Below are 20,176 nucleotides of genomic sequence, written 5' to 3'. Positions count from 1 at the left end.
AATGAAGATACTCTGAACAAGGTTACTCTTTACAATATACTTGAAAAAAATAATTCATAATCATTGTAATACTGAATGTGATACCCCTCCTTTTCTTAACAAAAGGATTAGTCCAGTGCCTTGAATTTTAATACAGCTTAATAAAAAACTGTTTGGATTTGATTTTAAGCTCCCTATCAAAAATTTCCCGAAAAATTTAACTTGAACATATTTCAGAATGACAGAATAGTGAAGCTTTTCTGTTTTGTTCTTTAAAAAAAATTTAAAAATCTGTTCCACAAACATCAGTTATACTGCATACCCAGAGAAAGAACACTGCAGCCACCATGTAATATACTGATATTCCAAATAAACCACCAGGAAATTTGAGAGAAAAAAAAATAAATGGAGTTTTCAAATGAAATAAAGATACATGTATTTATTTATTCAGGAGTTTTGCAGCATAAACAAAAGTTTCAAAGCCATGAAGCACTAAAACCATGTTTCTATTGATACAATAGAAACAAAGTAATGGTAACATCTGCATGTTACATATAGTCCAAAATTACTCATCAAGAAGAAAACAGGAGTTTTGTGCTTTATGTGGCCCGACTTAACAATACAGAGCAACACTCCAACCCAGGAACCAGCTTCAATAAATCATTTACTTTTCATGGCCCACCAAACACGCACTGGGTGATTTAAAGGTAGCACCAAGCCTGTCACCAGAACGTACCCTGTGCTCTCCAGTAATAGTGTCCCCGTGGAGCTCCCTGTCTGACCACTTGTCACATCTACCACACTCACCTGTAAATCAGTCACTGCTGGAGGGGGGAAGCTCAACAGGCCACTGCTCCCAGCCCTTTGAAGTTCTGCCTGCTCCAGAGCTGGGTGAACCACAGGTCTTGCCAGCAATGCTGCAGGACTTGGCCCCGCAGCTCAGCCTGCGGCTGGTGCCCACATGCACTGACACAAGAGCAGTAACAGGGGTATGACGGGTTGGCTTCTGCTGCCCGTGAGGAGATGGCACAAGGGTGATGCCCTCACAATGCTTCAGCATGAATCGCTAGCCTGACCTGGGCAGAGCTCTGGAAGCCCTGGAATGCCAACTTCCATTCTGAAAAGGTGTTGAGTCTTTACTCAAGTAGGATGGAGGGCATCTGACACTTGACCACAAACCATAATAACAGAGCAGCCTTGTCTTCCCAGTCTTAGATGTGGATGCCAAGCCAGAATTCACTTGGCCAAATGAAGATGTTTACAGTCTAAGTGTCTGTATCTGAACAGGTCATGTTAGTCTTCCTTTACAGCCCATGGGAAGAACTAGGCTCTCCTCCTGAACTCCTGCCTAAAGGAGGTCAAATGAATCATACCCTCCAAGTGCCTGCTCCTGTTCTGGGCCTGGCCAGAGTTCTACAGAATTCCCATTTCTCTTTGTTAAATTCATATGAGGTCTTCTCCCTGCCTTCTACTTAAGAGTTAGATATTTGTTACACAGGTGACACAAACCCCACACTGCCCTAGTACCACCTTAATCCTCTCAGTTTAAAGATCAGTAGCAAAACACTGAATGTGTAAGGTCTGGGTAACACCAGTCCTTCACACAACTGCTTTTAGTTACATGACACCAATTACTGTGTTTATTTTGACTTTATTTGTCAGCTTGCACTTATTTCTTCTGCACTTTTTCCTTCAGATGTCACAGGAATTGCCTGAGTCTGGGTAAGTAACTCTTCTCCTTAGTGAAGAAACTTTCACTCTTTGTTACCAGTCTTCAAAAAACACTTACCAAAAGATCTTTCCCTTTAGGTATGACCCATTTATTTTCTTCTACTTTATTTCCTTAACTTTTCCATTTCTTAAGCTTTTTTTTCCTTTTGTTCTATATTTAAAAAAAAAAAGTATTATCCAAAATCTGCTGAAACCAGTGAATCTTTAGTTGACTTTGAATCAAGCCATCTGATCTATCATCTTTTTTTCCTCAGAGTCGTCATTTTTAATGTATAGTCAAGAACTAAAGCTATGAATATTCTCAAGTTCTCTAATTCTAGTTCTGATTTATTTCCTAATCTTTTCCAAAAACAAGTAACTTCTTTTTTTTCCTTACTTCTGATCTCCCAATTCCTTTTCTTTCTTCTTCTAAACCGTATTCCCGAAGCTCTCCAGAATCCAGACTGACAGGCAAAGGGTTAAAATGTATTCAGGAAAGGGAGGTGGTTAGATTTTTTTCTATCCTGTCCAATGCAGACATGCAAACTGAATTCCCTCATCCTGTAGGACCAGGCAGCCTCTGTTAGAAATTGGTCCCAGCTCCCTGAACTAACAATTATTAGTTACCTAAGGCTTAAATTGAAATTTGTCTTCTCAGTTCCTTTCTCATATCTTTCTATAACCAAGATGGTTACATCTTGGTTGGCTGTTGGGCATTTGCCAGCAAACCTTCAGATATCTCATAGTAGTTGTAGAACAGAGCTTTTCCAAGCCCAAGTTATGACTGTATTTATGTTCCAACAGTTGGCTCCAGCTTTGGCATGCAGTTGCCACGTAGCACTCCAGACAAAATCCCTCCTCCTCAAAACAACTTTCACTCCTGAACCTTTTTCTTCACCCAACAGACCAACCTCACTGAAAATGGCATAGCTGGGAAAAAAACACCCAACACGTTGCATGGGGCAAAGAGGGCCCTACTGCAGTCTGTGTAGCTGTGAGGCCTGGGATGTTGCTTTAAGCTTAAAGCATTTGGTGATGGTTTTAATGGTTTGGCAAACCTTTTTTCCCATCAAGAAGGAAGATTTCCATGCCTGGCAGTGAACTGTAGAGTCTTCCACAAAGCTGAAAGAAAACAGCACTTATCTAAATTTAACTTGCCATACTTTCAAATTTGTCTGTGTGAGGAAACGTCTTTTGCTTTAATTTCATGTAAAACATTCAATTAACTTCTCTCAGGAAAAAAGCCCTTACATATAAAGGCATATATGCTATTTTTTTCTTTCAAATATATCTCATTTATCTTCCCACATGACTCAAGTGGAAAAGTCTTTGTGTAGCAATATAAACTCACATTAACCTGTCTTTCTTTAGGGGCAAAGGAGAACAGGAGAAGCACTGAGCAATTCCTCATCTCCATAGGCAAAGAAATAAGATAGGCCTGGCACTGAGCCCATTCAGCAAGCTGACTCCACCAGACCAGGTTGGGAGCACATTCCACAGTCAAAAGTACTTCTCAAAGAACTTCCTGCCAATGGCTACTTGACATTAAAAACTAGGATGATCTAGGTCAAGTATCCCAGTTGACATTAATTGCTATGTTGGATGAAAAAGCAGGCAGCCTCTCAGCCGGAGCTCAAGTCATGTTAGCCTTAAAAGCAACCAAGGCCAAAACCTTGAACTGTACCCAGAAGCCAAAAGGAAGCCAACGCAGCTGTTGAAGAACTGCCCAAGCATGTTCTTTCCACTCATGCCCCCTCCACACAGGCAGCTGCCGACCGGAGCTCAGTGGCACTGACCAAGGGCAGCCTTGAGAACAGGCAAGCCCGGAGCCTCATGGGGAGGTCAGGGACAGCCTCTGTGACACATGACCTCTTGGGCACAGTTTTCTGTGTCCTCATGCAGAAGGCTGGGGGCCTGCTGGCTGTACATCCCTCAGAAAAACAGCAAATTGCAGAACACTTACATAAAAGGAAGGATGAAAAGCTCCAGTGACTGGCAAACTATAGTACCACCTGAATTTAGTGCTTTATCTCTTTTTGTGGCTTCTTTTATCTCTATGTACTCTGAAGGCAAAGCATGTGCAACGTCCAACTGGAAAGGAAAGATGACCTGGAAAAGCAAGTCATCTTTTTATTGATCAGAGCATAAGACCAGGTGACTCTCAGTTATCTAGAGAATTCAGTGAGTGCTTTAGAACACAGTGCCTCAGTGTTGGCTGGAAAGCAGTCAAAGCTATCACTGCTGAAATGTCAAAAACCAGAATAAAGGATTTAAAAACTTAAAACATTCATCTGATACCAAAGACCTTAGATGACTTTTTTTTTTAAGAGATGATGATTGATTAGGAACATTAGTTATTTTGAGAATGCAACTTTACTAATTCCAACAAGAAAAAGAGAATCCAAATGCGCATTTTCAATCCCAGAGTTATCATCGTGTCCAATGCCAAGAAGGTCAGATTTTAGAACAACCACACCATGTGAAGGGTATCTTCTTCCACATACTCTTCCAATTATTTCCAAAAATGTCCTATGGTAGATGATGTCTTACAGTATAATTTTCAGGTACATAATAGTTCATGAAGAGGCAAGTCCATGAGCCCTTTTAATTAATATATTTTCCCAAGCTATAGCTGGAGCAGAAAACAACCAGGGGCTCATCTTACTTATCCACACAGCTTGAACAACACAGCCTCTTCTACAACAGACATAAAGGGAACTGATTAATTTTTAAAGAGCAAAAAATGAAAATATATAGTTGTACTCTGTAACTCATAGTAGGTTTCCAAATTGTAATCAATATTTTCCTCTGCATTTAAGCACTCCTGAATCTTAATGCTTTTTAGATGTCCAAATGCCAGAAACAATAATTTTATTATAGATAACTATATGTGTTTAGACTCTTAACATAGTTTTTGAAGTTCTTTGCAAACTCTATACAGGTTAAGTCCCCATTTGTATTGCTGTGAAACTTCTTTACAGTGCTGTGATACAATAGCTCAAGCAGCAGACCCTGAGCTAATATTTAGCATAAAACCTGATAACCTTGTAGAGACCCAAACACAGCTGGAAAACCAGAAGTCTACACTAGTCCAACAATATTTGCATTATTTTATTCAAAAGTTTAAGAATACAGCTGTCAAAATAACTTTTCAAAGCACAAAAAGTATTTGGCAGAAGTAACTTATCAGTCAATTCAACTATTCAACAATAGCAGCACGTGCAGTACTATGGGCCATCAACAGCTCAGACAGTCCCAAGGACAGCAGACTTTCTCCCCACAAAATATAAGCTCTCTAGCCAATAAAGATACCTAACACTTTGTCCAGGTTTTCAGAATAACAATTTTAGGCCAAATCCAAAACTGTGTCAAGGATAACTTTCTAAAAACCTAGACATGCAACTTTAAAATAATGAAATAAATAAATAACAAAAACAACCCCAACATAACAAAAAACTCTAAATAATCTAAAACATATTTACTTAAGAAGTCAGAGCATTTTTTCTGTTCTATAAAATGCGTACTGCTCCAGATCCAGGTAAGGTATAAAATGTTCAAATATTACAGCAGTAAAAATTAACCCTAATAAGTGCTTGTACTAAGAAGTAGACAGCATTTCTCCCCATAAGGCAACAGAGAGCACCACAGGTTGCTCGTATTACTGGGAGGAATTCTGGTGACTCTCCCAGCATTACGAACTAGACTGGACCCCATTTGGACATTAGGAAAAGTTTCTTCACTCAGGGGCCGGTTGGTCACTGGAACAGGCTCCTCATGAAAGTGGTCGCAGTACCAAGCCTGCCAGCGTTCAAGGAGCATCTGGATGATGCTCTTAGTCACAAGGTTTCGTGTTAAGTGGTCCTGCGAGGAGCAGGGGGATGGATTTGATGAGCCTTATGGGTGCCTTCCAACTCAAGATATTCTATGACTCTAATCTCATATTTTCAGTCAACAAAACATTGATAACCTATTGAGACTTTTCAAAAGGCTTTTTTGATTTGGAAATACACATCATGCTTGTTCTGCTCCTGCATTCATAGAAGGACATCTATACTTTGTGAAAGATCTCCTGCTACCTTAAAAGCAAAGGTCTGGAACTCTACAGGGATTACCTATAGAAATTACTAACGCAGAAAACAGCTGCAAAAATTAAAGACTTAAATGAGTCATCTTCACAAATTCTTTTTCGTATGTTTCTTTTCAAGAGCTGGGGGTCTTGTTTGTCTGTTTAAATTTGTTTTGATTACTAAATGCACTGAGAAGTTAATGTAGCAATATGTGCCTTTTCATAAAATACTAGGCTAGAACAGTCACTTATTAACTATAGCAGAGTTGTATTTTACAATGAAAGAATGTGACACATGAGTCAGGCTTCTCATTTAATAGAATTTCCTTTAGCAAAACTAGAGTACCTCAGAAGCCTGACTCAAAAAGATCCTCTACTCAAATAGCTGCTTGTGTGTTTACTTTTGAAAAGTGATAAAAATAAATAAAATAGGAAAAGGAACCAATGTAGTCTGTTAGAATGAAACAGTTTATTTGTTTGAACAATCATTTAACATATATAATTTGTGTTTTGTTTAATTTATCTCTTGCTGCTCTTCTTGATCACCTCAAGCATGCTCTTGAGGTGGAAGGAGTAATAAAATAAATTTTTAAAAAACCATTACTTCCAGTCCTCCACTTTTCCTTTACTTCCACTAGCACTCTCTTTCTTCATCCTGCAGTAAGATGGCTCAGGAAATGAAGACAGCACAAATATTTATGTTTTTAATAAGACAAATAATTGCACCTCCTTAACTGCTCCCAGCAGGGTAATAATACCACAGTCTATGCCTGTACCAGTGGAGTGGCAGCACTGATAGGCCAGGGCTAAGACTTCCCTGCTCAGTGGAACTCAGCCGTAATATCAATCTGGACACACTGTCTTTTATACATAAGGATCCACACTTACTATTCTCTTGTATTTCCATATCTAATTAGGTGAATATGCCCGAGCTCTCCCTCATATATGCAATGTCATCCTTTGTGCAAGCAAAATCTCACATTATTTGACATTGTTTTAAAATGAAAATTGAGTAGCAGAGATTAGACAGCCACCACTGATAACGCCACCTCCTGACTGCATCCATCACATAGGTAACAGTGTCTCTATATGACAAAGAGAAGTAAGAGAGGTACTTCAGTTCCTCAGACTATAAAGCACAGGTCATGTTCTTGTTGCCTTCTAATCTCCAAGTCTAGCAAGAAGAGAGAAAAAAATGAAAAACAAAATAAGATTATTTACTCTATTTGTTTCTGAATAAAGACTGCGGTGAGAGAGTTACCTGTTGTCTTACCAGGTCTTAGTTTCCTCCCCAACTGTTCCACACATTAATCTTGTGCAATGCACTGCCAGAAAGATATTACTATTCTTTCTAGGTCTATGAAGGCATCTTTTCTAGTATTCTATTGTTTAATAATATCTCCATGCAACTACAGCCACGTGTTTTATCAGTGCTAAACTCACGGAATGCTGGCATAAGCCTTCACGACCCTGGGATTTCTCTCTTGCCACAGACTTCCCTTCTGGATGCTCTGTCTCACTTAAGACCCCACACATTTTAGTCCCACACCTCTAAAATTTTAACAGTCCCATTCTTACCCTGGTTTAGTGTGTGCATGTGGTTTAATGTTCCAAAACACAGTGGAGTGCTATTTTCAGCTACCATTTCTGTGCTCCTGTATTAAAAAACACTCATTAGCATATGAAATGAAAACCACAGTCAGATCTGGGGGGCTGAATCACTTGTTCCCTGGATATTATCTACTCCTCCCAGCAAATTGAAACAGTAATAACCAAATGACCAATTCACAGAAGACTGTACAGTTCCACCAGTTTTCACACTGAGCTCCCCTGGAATCAGTGCCTGGTATGGTTAAGGGACTGACTGTTCTCCTTGGAAAAGGCACATTTACTGCAAGTTAACTGTTGAAATTAACAACTAAAATGAATGTTAGTTAGCACATTAAAAAGTGTTAACTGGTCACAAACTCAACCTCTACCTCTAAAAAAGTGCTCACTCTGTACAGGCAGTAGGGCTATTTTCCCTAAATTTAGGTGTGTTCCACTTTAATCAGATGTTCTCTCACAGCGTCAAAGCTCACAAGAAGAGCAGAAAACACTGAAAGCAAACTAGGACAGGTTTTCCTCAGAACCACGATGAATATTTTTAAGCATCAGACACATGCAATTTGGCATGTTGAGAGAGATATATACAGCCATCTCTTTTGAAAGTCCCTTTTAGAACCAAAATATTTTATGTTCTCTTTCTCACAGGTGTATGTTCACATGCTCTGATCTATTTTTAGAATGTCCTTCCTAGATTAATTTTTAAACTCAAGCCTGGATACTTTTTACCCTCTCTCTGCCCAGATAACCCTGTTGAGTCTGTCTATTCCACTACCAGAGGCAGCAAGGACATGGAAGTCAGTCTGCCACAGGTTTGCATCCCACCCTTTCCCACTAAAAGCAGAAAAAACAACAAGGGAGAGGGTCATCTTATATACAGAAACAGGGCACAGCACTTACAGAGCCAGAGCCATAACTTCCTACAGCATATATGCTATTGTATATACTTTCTATCACAGTAGATGACAATAAGACATCTCATTAAATGATGCAAGTCTTAAAAAGAAGGGAAAACCAGTCATGTTGCCCAACTTCCACAAAGAAGAGTATAACTAAGCATACCTGCCTTCATCCATAAAGTAGCTAGCCCAGGCTTAGGCTTGACAGCATCTTTAACAGAATAACCACACCACAGACTTTACAGTCTAAGTACGTATCTAAACCTTCTGGCAGTTTTCTCTTTACTAGATATAATACACCTTCTACAGCTTTAGCTATGCCAGCTCACAAACATGACAATTTTAACCAAAGTCTGTTTACACACTTTTATTTAGAAGGGTCTTCTACCTGAAAGCCTTTATACATCACATCATTTGTAGGGAAATGGAGACTTTAGTTTAGAGACTTCAGACAACCACTGATGTTGGTGTGAACTATTAAGAAGTTGCTTTAGACTTATCCAGTTATTCTTATTCCACTTACAAAAAGCTGGGGAAAATAATATGAGTGATTAAAAGGGAGTGGGAGGAGGAATTAAACCAGCTACTTTATGTAAGTTAATCAACGAGCAATTTGTGAGCAAATGCAAGCTGACATTAGTTCAGAGTTCTGTTATTTCCATGTGTAGTCCCAAGGAATGGTAAACAGCACTTCTAAGCTGAGACCAAGCTGTGCCCACAGACCACAGGGTATCAAATATTCAGTGTTGGTCAAATCCAAAAGGAGACAAATCTCCAGGCTGTATAATCATCCCTGAACAACTCCAACAAACCACTTATGCACTACCAGAAGAAAATGTTTCCTACAGATTACACATGAGCAATCTGCAAAGACTAAATAGCATTACAAGGAGAGCTAATTAAGGCATAGAGAAGATGTTACACCTTTTTCTTCTCTTCTGTGATCTCATTTTAGTAATTACCAGTTATTTCCATGTATCTTAAGTGGCTCACTTGTAAATAACAAATACAGGAATACGGTGCTGGAACACACCAGCACCAGTGTACATACACGAGTCAGAATTCAGGAAAGGGAGTTTATGAATTATGTTTGTATTTACACATTTTTAATACAGTGTTTAAATAAAAAAAGAAAATAGTAAGGATATTTGCCCTTATCTTAATTAGTGAGGATGTTTATGCAGGATGAAAGTTCCCGCCACCCCCAAATTTCTACAAGTAAATCTCATTGCTACAAGTTCAATTACATCATAAGATGGCCCTCTTCCCTAATTCTTCCAAACAAGAATGTATGAGGTCACTTGATACAGGGCTTAACAAGAGAATATAAATCAGGATTAAAAACCAGCCAACTAAAAAAATCAGAGGCCCAAAACTGACAAAGCCCCAAAAGCCAAACACAGTATATGCTTCATCCCAGGCTAGATGACAGGTGTTCAGAATTGTAAATATGGTTCCCATCCATTACTCCCCTCCCAGTCTTAGGAGCATTAAATGTTCCTACTACAGCTCTGCTATACCTCTTGTCACATGCCCTTGCCATAGTCCTTCTCCTATCTACAGTTTTGATCAATATTCAGAAATATTTCAGTATCTTAAGTTATTTTTTTGAATTATTTAAACAACCTCTGCTATTTCTACAACCCAGGACGTTTTGTCAGAGTTCTCTGAACCTAAACTAACATAGGTTAGTTTAAAAAAAAAAAAAAAACAAAACAAAACCACATAGAACAGCTGCGTCTCCAAGTAACTCTCTTTGCTCAGGAAGGGCAGGCAGCAGGTGAGGAGACAACACACCCTGACTTATGCCATCCCCCTACAGGGAAGGGACTTTCTGCAGAGGGATGGAGCAGGTCACTACAGTCAGCAACACCGTCATGGATAAACCTGACAAAGTCCACCTGCCACAGCACCAGGCAATAAGCTAACAAAAATTAGATCAGATAGCAGACCTACAAGTGTTTATAGCCCATGACTCAACTTTCCCTCCTGTACAGTGACCTTTACAGAGGACAGGAAAAGGAGATGAGCATGCTTATATGTTAAATTCATACAATCCATTATCCAAAAGAGTAACTGGTATCTGAGGCTCTAAATCTACTTAGGAAGCAGAACAGCAATGGCCTACCATATCCCAAAAGGCCACAACAGAGGAAATTTGATTGTTTTTGTGCTCCTGGTATCATTTGAAGCATGCACAATTTTTTTTCAAAAAATAACAACAAAGTCATAAGGTAGGAGACACAGAAACAGCAGGATCATCAGTACAAAGAGGATATTTTAAGACCTGCTTTAATGCTCAAGTTCAGTTTTGCAGAGACAGAATAAAACTGATATTTGCCTGGGCAAGACATCAGTGCTGGAGGAACCGTACAGCACTGTAACCCAAAATATTCAGTATTACCCCAAAAATAGTGTCCCAATACTGTTCATCTCCCCTGTCATACATTAGACTACTCTGAAAACAAAAGCAGAGCAGGGCAAGGCAAAAGTGAAATTGCCTGGAAAGCCTGAAGGGCACAATGAACAGACCCTTTTTCCATTAAGGAAATTCACAGTAGAAAATGACTAATGGTAATACTTGAGGTCCAGAAGATAAAATTTGGCAAAGTGACCTTTTATGCATTTCAAAAAACAGTTTGGTCATATGCGTGCTGAGATAGCCTTGGGCATATGACAAACCAGCTTAAAAAAAAGTTTGTGAGCAAGCACTGAAGACAGCCGTGTTCAAGAGCTATATCCAAAAAACATGATCCAACTTTCATGTTTGCTATTGCAATCTAAAGATGAGCCAGAGTTCAGTAAACAGTAAATGTGATTCTACACAACCTTGTTATCTTTCCATCTCGACAGTGAAACCTATGCGAGGGAGTGCAGAGAGGTTACAAAATGCTATCAGCACACTTTATTAAATGCTCCTTCTGCATTTACTCTGTAGCAGGATAAAACTTGTGGCAGCAGAGACTTAAACATCAGGAAGTTGAGAGGACCAGGACTGATTGTTGAGAAATCATCCTGACCTACAGAGGCAAGGCAAAAATTTGTTTCAAGCAATTTTACACTCTCATGTGGCCACTGCTGAGCGGTTTGGAGCAGGTTTGCTCTTGCCATGTGAGCAAAGCAAAAGTGAACTGCAAATGTGCGTAGATTCTTCCCTTGTTTTCCATAAATAGGACCCAAAGTAACAGATTAATGAGAATTTTTCAGCTGGTTTTGCCTTTCCACCTCATAACCACACACCTCTAGAGATCCATTATTCAGGGAGTTCTAGGCCTTTTAACATATGCTTTTGGAATTCAGGTGAAATTTTGGCCTGACTGAAGTCAGCAGCACCATTTCTTCCAATTGCAAAGGTGAGGGATTTCACACTTATCTGTGGTGTTCCATCTCCCCACTTCTAACACCCTGGCCCTAAAGCCAGAGGCTTTACCAGGAGTTTTACTTTTATTTAGATTCCTAATAATTTTCCCATACAAAAATTTTGCAGAGTCTTAGTTCTTTGATACCTTGAATTTGCATACAGAGAAAAGCTACACACTTTTCCCCTAAAAGATTTCTTTTAATTTAGTAAGCAAATAGGTGTTTTGGCAGAAGGGTTTACAGGAGTAACATGCAGCCAAGGAGAGGATTCCACAAAAGCTTTACACTTAATCAACCCACACCTTAAGTGAAATACCAGGACGAGAGAAAGGGAAGGGAGGACGAGAGAAAGGGAAGGGAGGACGAGAGAAAGGGAAGGGAGGACGAGAGAAAGGGAAGGGAGGACGAGAGAAAGGGAAGGGAGGACGAGAGAAAGGGAAGGGAGGACGAGAGAAAGGGAAGGGAGGACGAGAGAAAGGGAAGGGAGGACGAGAGAAAGGGAAGGGAGGACGAGAGAAAGGGAAGGGAGGACGAGAGAAAGGGAGAAAGAGTTACTGCCAAGAAGTCATATGCTGGCAGGTCCAGAGACAGAAAGTCCAACAGGTTGGAGACTGTGTGTGCCTCTCTAGGTGGTTTGGGTACCATGGCCACTCCCACAGGAGGGACAGCTGCAGCCCTTGCCATGTGAACACCAATGCTGGAGGCCTGGCCCTCCCAGTGCCCCCAACACACAGACAAGATGGTTAACTCGACCCATCCATCAAACAACCTAGTGACATACAAATCTGGACTCTCACACCATCCTCTCCTAATCCCTTTGGATCATTATATTCTGGTTTTGAACTTGAGCTTCTTACCCCACTTCTCAAATTTCACTCAAAAGAAATTTTGCTTATCTAGTTTCTGAAAGCACCTTTAAATCACTTCAAGTTATGGTTGTTATTATAAATTCAAGAAAAATCAAGCTATTGTTCTTTCTGCACAGTTAGGAAGCATAGAATATAACCTGAAATGCTGAGCTCTTACAGAAGTGGGAGGACAAGGCTGCTCTTGGGTTTGAGTTGTAGGCTATCTCCATAAGGCAGAAACAGTCAAATAAGACCATGCATAGAATTAATGAGTGTTTAAAGCATGTTTTCATCACTACACAGTTACTTTAGCACAGAAGATTTGAGCAAGCAGAAGAAAGTTACCTACCTCAACAGCAAGGAGCCCACGTACTACTCTTGCTAGATAGGAAAGAAATTACAAAAGCAACTACTATGCAAAATAAGGCCAACACAGCCAGCAGCCCTTGCTGCCCAAATGGTTCCAGATAAGCTCTCCAGAGAGTTGTGTCCAAGTTTCACACAGCTTTGTCCTTCCCCACCAAACTGAGTCCAATACAAGACTGGCAGAACATCCTTGCTTGAACACTCCACTCCATCAGAGATGTCTGCTTCTCCATCTGGGAGCTATATTGCTACAAAAATGGTCACAAGCAGGAAATGAAAGGTGTGGGCAAAGGGGTTTTTTGGGTCTTTTTGTTCTCTTTCACATGAGACTTCCCCTATACTCACTTTTTTGACAACTACAAAAACTCCTGAGTGGAGGAAAAAACCACCCCACACTCAAGCAAGCATTTTTTTTCCATAAATGATAAGCAAAACAACTGTAGTCAAACAAAGTTGAAGGCTACTGACAAGAAAATAGAGGCCTAGGCCCTGTTCTTTCTACTGCCGGAGAAATGAAGGCAGAAACCAATATCTTGATGTTCTTCCCTGCTGTTTTACGCTGCTTTTTCACTGTATTTTGGCAGCAGTGGGAATAAAGACAAAAGAAGTACCAAAGAACAAAACATGAATCTCATTCGTGCAAAAATAGGGAGGGGGAACAAAAGACAGAGTGGAAGTGGATGGACTACTTATAGCAATTATTGTCAAATATTTTTGCACTTCCTTCCTTAATGTAGCTCCTTTCATATACAAAGGCCTACAAATAGTTCTGAAAAGTCCCCTTTATAAAAGGAGCAGAAAGGAAAACTGTAATAAGACTATGCAATGAAGATAAATTTTCCCAATAATGCAAGCTACAGGAAACACATGGAGGTCAAATAAAACTATTATTTGCGTTTTCAAATACTATTTTCTTCAGCTGCTAAATAAAAACATTATGAAGCCATTTTACACAGTGAAATTTAACCTTATATTAACCTTCCATATTAAGTAAACAAACCTTTCTAGCCAGTAAGCATCATTGTGAACTCTCCAAGATGATAAGCAATACCTTAATTACATTCATTTACATGACTTTGAAATTCTTCCAGACCAAAGTCGACAACTACAAGGTCAAAGAGTATGGAAATCTAAAATAAGGAGAAATCCATAGTCGGCCGGTTCACACAAGCATGTGCAGCATCCTTTCTAACCCAGTTTGCAAAGGGTCACAGATACCAACCAAGTACTTGCCTTTTCATAAATTAAATTAAAAAAGCAAATCCTTTGGAACAACAAAGACTGAGAGTCTCTATTTTTTTTCTTTGAAAACTATTCCAAGTTGAAAACAATGGACACTTCAGAATTGGGTTTAATGCCTATTGGCCAATTAAGCTGTATGAATCTTATGCAAATGTTTTATAATATTCTAACTAAAAAACACAATACAAAAGATGGTTTTAAAAGTGCACTCATATAACTGACAGCTACTGAATATTTGATATAGTGTTGCTATATTCTGCAATGCTAAACTGACATAACAACAGAAGAGAAGCCAATACATCAATTCCACATCATTGTACTTCATGAACTGTGCAGATTCAGAGAGAAGGCCCAGCCCACCTCACCCCTCTGCAAAAAATAAAAAAAAAGTCACTGCCTAGACTTTCATTCTCATCAGTAAGACTAGACTAAATCCTTAAGACATGGGAAGAAAACACTGTGTTTACTCCTAAGTACAACTTTCAGTGTGCTACATGAAAACCTTTATTTTTTGACCCATGCCACACTTAGAGCTGGAAATGCTAGTAACACTCAAACAGCAATTATAAACTTCTAATAATGACTGTTGCAAGAAACCTGATAAAGTATGTTCTGCCCTGAAACAGCAGAAAAGTAGACACAGAGTCCATCCTGTTCCCAAGACATTAGATAATGGCTCTGGTATGATCAATAGCAATCAAATTAGCTAAAATAGAGCATACATGCATGCTTCACTAATGGGTCATTTCAGGATTACATTTTGTGTATTATAAGCAGGAAATTATAACAAATATACATACACAAAAATCTAAAGTACAGCTTTAGGATTTAGGCAGTCCTGTAACAATGCACTGCAGCTGACAATATTTTCTTTGTATTAAATTAGATAAATCTCCCTGCACCCTACTTTACCAGCCAAGCACTTTTTACACAACTCTCAAGCCAACAACCTTCTGCAATTTAAGGATGATTTAGTGCAAGAGAAGCAATGAGTATTATAAAATTTATGCTTGTTCACCTTCTCTCCCCACAGAGAAGGGCAAGACGTTTTTCATGTAAATATGTATTAGATCCAAATCATTTAAATAGATATTATTCCATAGAGAACATGATGCTGCATATGCCCATTTCAGCTCCCTCTTACTAAATAAACTGCAAGATAATGATGTTGCCTTGCTCATCCTAAAGGACACTGAAAATATTTCTAGGCATTTCAAACAGAAGTAAAAGGAAGAGACTTTCACAAGAAAAGAATGAAACTAGGGTGGCTCTTACAAAGCCAGATAAGGTGAAGACAAGTTACTGACAAATTAGGAAATCTCTCCAGGAACAAGTCACAGCTGCTACAGCAAAAGTATAGCTCAGGTACATGGAACAGTCTTTATAGTATGAATTGCAAGTCATTACCATCTTCCACCTTTATTTTCTTTTAAATGGAGCAAGGGAAAGATAATTATGTTTGCAAGGAGAAAACAGAGAAACTTTAGACAGGTGACTAATTCTAAAAATTAATGTAAGAATGTTAAATGCAAGGTGCCAAATGCTAATTTGTCTCTAATATGTCTCAGTTATATTTAGCTGCAAGTGTTACTGCTTGAATGAAATAGAAAGAGAGAACAGGGAAAACTTAAACAACGTCTTAAAAATGAGAGCTTTAAGTATGTATTCTCACTGCTTTTCACAAATTACAATGGAATTTAATCCGCATGTTACCACAAAATACATTTTTGATAACATTTTATTTCTAAATCATTTCTTTAAAGTGAGGAAGTCTGTCATTGGGCTTGAAGCTATCACATATCATTTGGGCCACAGTCAGTTATCTTACAATACAGTCTGACCTCTACTTGATTTTAAAATAGGATAATCACCTTCAACTATGTATGAACCTTGAACATTATCAAAAACAGTTTTATTGCATCAACGATTTATTAATAGTCTTATATTAATAGTAATGTAACTTTGACTTTACAAAGTCATAAAGATGACGAGAAACACAGTCGAGGCTTATTGTGCTACCTATTTTATTTTAGGCTTCTAAGGCAACCTCATGACACAATCAGAAAAACTATCCTGAAAGTAACAGCTACAAAGGAAAAACAACGGAATACGTATGTATTGTCCCAGTTCAACAACAGAGCAGGAAGGATACAGGCAGAATAATGAGTTCAGACAAATGCTGAAACCTTTCAAGCACCAAAATTCTCCTCTAGCCAACTGTGCTTGGAAGTGCAAAACTGCTCGTGCTGAGACAGGCAACGTCTGCACAAGCACAGAGCAGCGACTCCTACGAAGAAGAGGCGTGAGCCTTACACAGGAATGCACTAAGCCAGATTCCCCTTCCAAGCAAAGCACTGCAGAATGCCCAAAGCCTACAGGCTCACATTCAAAACAAACCTGAGGAAGTAGGAAATGTTCCTCCCAGACCTTTCTGGTTCAAAACACTTGCCGCAGCAGCCCTGCCGCGCTCCCTGTGCCGCACGGTCACTTTTATAGCTGTTAGCCCCATTACACCACAGTTGACAGTTTAAACAAAGAGCAACTAAGAAAGTACAATATTCTATAACTGGCATTTACAGCATCGGCCTTGGACTTCTAATCTTTACCAGACGGGCACACAAATCAATCTATCAGCTCATAAAGGTATGCTTTTTAACCTCTAAAACAGATGGGATTGGCCAGAAACGTCTGCCATGTCAAACTGCTAATCACTGCTGCCCTTTGCACAAAATAACCCACTTAAGTTGAGGCATGGTTGCACTGTAACAGACATTAGTCTGTGGGAAACCCATTTAACTGTCACATACTCCCGCCACTCTTGCTCTCCCTTAATTAAGCCTAATGCCTTATGCTTTGACCTTTTGTTCTAGCCTATTAACCCTATCTAGTACAAGTTCAAATATGTTAAACCTAAAAGTTCGCAGTAAAATATTAAATGCCAACCTACAGAAAGAATGAGGGACGCTTCTCTACCCTGCACATTACCAACTCCTTTCCCAAATTTCCCAGGGGAAAAAATGGAAGCACTATGGTAGCCCCCAACAACAAATTATGTCCAAACACTAAGCAGCTTCACAGCAAAAAAAGTGGAGTTTCTTCCACTTGCATAGCCTACTTTTTCTTCTTCAGAGGAGAGAGGAGGGTGAGGAAAAAACAAAAGTGAAACTTCTCTTTGCAACTTCATATCCTCAAGCTTTCAGGTTTTTATTCAACAAGAAAAGCACATGCTATCAGCCAAGATCATACTACACTCATTTGCTGTTCTCTGAAACCCATCATTAAAAATAAGACATAACTGGTTTACAGTGACCAATTTTGCCTCAATTAAAGGCTGCCTCTGACAACCTTGCTCACATTGAATCACCATCTTGTTCTTTGGACAAGATAGTTACACTTAGTATTAGTTTTTAATTCTCATGGGTAGCTTCTTGTTATTTGCATCTTTTGAAGTTTCTCAGACTTGCATAGACTTAAACAAAGACATAATTCATACACTTTAGCTCACTGATACACACTTTGATACAAGCTCAACTTAAGCATGGCTGCTTTCCGCCCCTCTCTCTCACTTCATGAAGGGTTACACAGCATCCAGCAGTTATTTTTCTAAAGCACTACTCTTGTTACAGAAAGACCAGCCTAACAGACCAGAAGTCCTGACTTAAAACAAGTAGTCTAATTTCAGTGACAAAAATAAACCTCTCAACAAGACACTACTGCATTCCACATTAAAGCCATTCACATGTGCAATGCAAACTTGGTATACCAACAGAGGCATTCTACAATTAGTGCTCATAACCAATAAACAAACCTACTCCCCACTCCAAAAAAAAAAAAAAAAACAAGACATAGCACATAACTGTTTTATAATGCTGGTTAGAAACAGAAGGTGGAATGCAAACTGTGTCAGGATTACCAGCCGCTTATACACTGATAAACATGTTTTCTCAAATCTTTAGCTTAACCACCTTACTGACAAGTTGAATACTTGGTACAACATCCTTGTTTACAGCTTAAGCTCCTGCAACTCTGACTAAATAAAACTGCTTTTAAACAGAGGCCACAGTCTTGAAACAAAGCTTTGAATTACTTTACATGTTTTTGAAGATGTGTAAGATTTCTAAAAGCTTATTGCCACAAAAGCCACTGTCTGCTACATTCTGCTAAAGCTGCATAAGAGACCATCTGCTGCTGATCAAAACAATTCTCAAGTTTAAAACAGTTAATTAATTAATTGATTACATTTTAATTCCAAAGTGCCTATCTTACTTATTCTGAGACAAGCAAGCATCACAATTAACTTTTCTTAAATACTATTGCTCAGACAACTAAGATGCACTACAGAAATGCTAGACTTCTTTTTTGGAAAAGTCAAATAGAAAACATTATGGGGAAAAAAGTGGATCTCATCTTAATTTACCTTTATTTCCAAAACACTGATTCTGGATAAATCTAAATCCCCTGGATTTAAAAAGCACATATATTTTATAATTATTTCACTTTGCTATATTCTATTGTGTTGGAGATGCTCAAACTGCATGACACAGACCAGTGCTGTATTCAAATGAGTCGAGCAACACATGGATTTATTAAAAGAAAAAAAAGAGGAAAATATATTCCTTGCATCTGCAATGTGTGTCATTACAACAGATATCCAGGAAGTTCTGCAGGCTGGGATTTGGTATGACTGCCTCCAGCTTCTAGACCTTCCCTACAAATGCTCACAGAAGTTGCCACTGGAGGCAATGCAAATGAGTCCTAAGAGAGACCAGAAACAAAACAACAACTGCTTGTCAACCATTACATGCCCAAATTGTGTTCTTTATGCTCATCAGCATTCTCCAGTTCTTAGGCACTGCATGTAGGCCCACCGAGGACAGTGGGGCTACTCAAGTGAATAAAATCACTCACGAACCAAAGTGCATATATATAAGCAATCACTGGACAACACTCAGGGAATTATTCCCTGGTATCAAAGAAAAGTAGGATTTAGGAAATGGGAACCAAGGGAGCAGAGCCAAACAAAATGACAGTGATGCTACATGTGTACAAGCCATTGTAATGTAATATCTAGTAATAATTTTACTGTGACAATCCCTTGCCACAGAAGCTCAATTTGAATCTGTTTTATTTAAAAAATAAGAGATGGTAACACAGTAAGTTTTACTTAATCTTCTCTTCCACTCTGAATTTACATGTAAATTAAGTTCTTCACTATTTAGCTTCTACCTCCCAAACAAGTGGGTTAAATCTTCAGGACTTACCCGCAACTTGCACACAAAAATTTTAAACATTACAAAAATATTTCTCTCTAAACGGCACACATACAAAAAAAAAAAGAAAAGAAAGAAGTCTTAAAAGAGAGGGATTAACTTGAAAATTTATCACTTCAAAACATACTGTAATCCTAGAAGGCTTATACATGGCACACAGTTCTCTGACAGCCTTAGCAAGACAAAGACAACCCCAAAACAGAGACAAGGTAAATAACCCAAACAAATTATTTACCTTGAATGTGGTCCCATCAGGAAAGCTCTTCCTTCAGGAGTCCAAAGATGCATTAAATTTTCTTCCTCAACAATTTCATGCTTGATCTGAAAAGAACAGCAGAAATGGCCCTATGAAAGTCTGCATACCAATTTTTCCTACCTCATATGCCTCCATCTACTTTTTTACTGTTGGTGTAACAAAAAACAATGCTTTATTTTTGCCAGTTAGAACTGCAAATAATTTTATTTCAGAAGAAAAAAATGTAGTTCAGAACTTTAGAAATTCAAAATCTTCCAAACAAAACCATCCGTGAAACTAGTAGAAACAACTCATGTTGTCTAGACTTGTACTGACTAAGGAGTATTTCTGTAAGAACAAATTCACATGCAACTCTAAAAGTCACAGTCCTCTTTTTCTTCCTTTAATTCAAAAATCAGCTGTGACATGAAAGCCCTGCTTTCTATGTAGTGGTTTCTGTTTAACACTTCAAACTTGCACCTGTGAACATCAAAATAATTTTTAAGAGCCTCTATTAATTTACATATACATAAAGCAAAGGCAAGAGCATAGTAAAACAGGTGAGTGTAATGCTAAATGCCACAAAATTACTTAGA

The 20,176-nt window shown here is 38.7% G+C and overlaps 1 protein-coding gene across 8 annotated transcripts in view; it reads right to left on the bottom strand.

Annotated features, from left to right (window-relative positions):
• Positions 1-20,176, bottom strand: part of NRIP1 (nuclear receptor interacting protein 1) — a 97,420-nt gene that overhangs the window by 48,142 nt on the left and 29,102 nt on the right. For all 8 annotated transcript variants that reach the window (XM_071563173.1, XM_071563183.1, XM_071563163.1 and 5 more), the window contains one exon: positions 19,581-19,666. The gene's annotated coding sequence lies outside the window, so the exon portion shown is untranslated. The remainder of the gene's footprint in view (positions 1-19,580; positions 19,667-20,176) is intronic.

This window comes from Pithys albifrons, chromosome 1, assembly GCF_047495875.1.
Source record: "Pithys albifrons albifrons isolate INPA30051 chromosome 1, PitAlb_v1, whole genome shotgun sequence".
NCBI lineage: Eukaryota > Metazoa > Chordata > Aves > Passeriformes > Thamnophilidae > Pithys > Pithys albifrons.
Note: the sequence above shows the minus strand (reverse complement) of the source record. Positions and strands in the feature narration are given on the sequence as shown.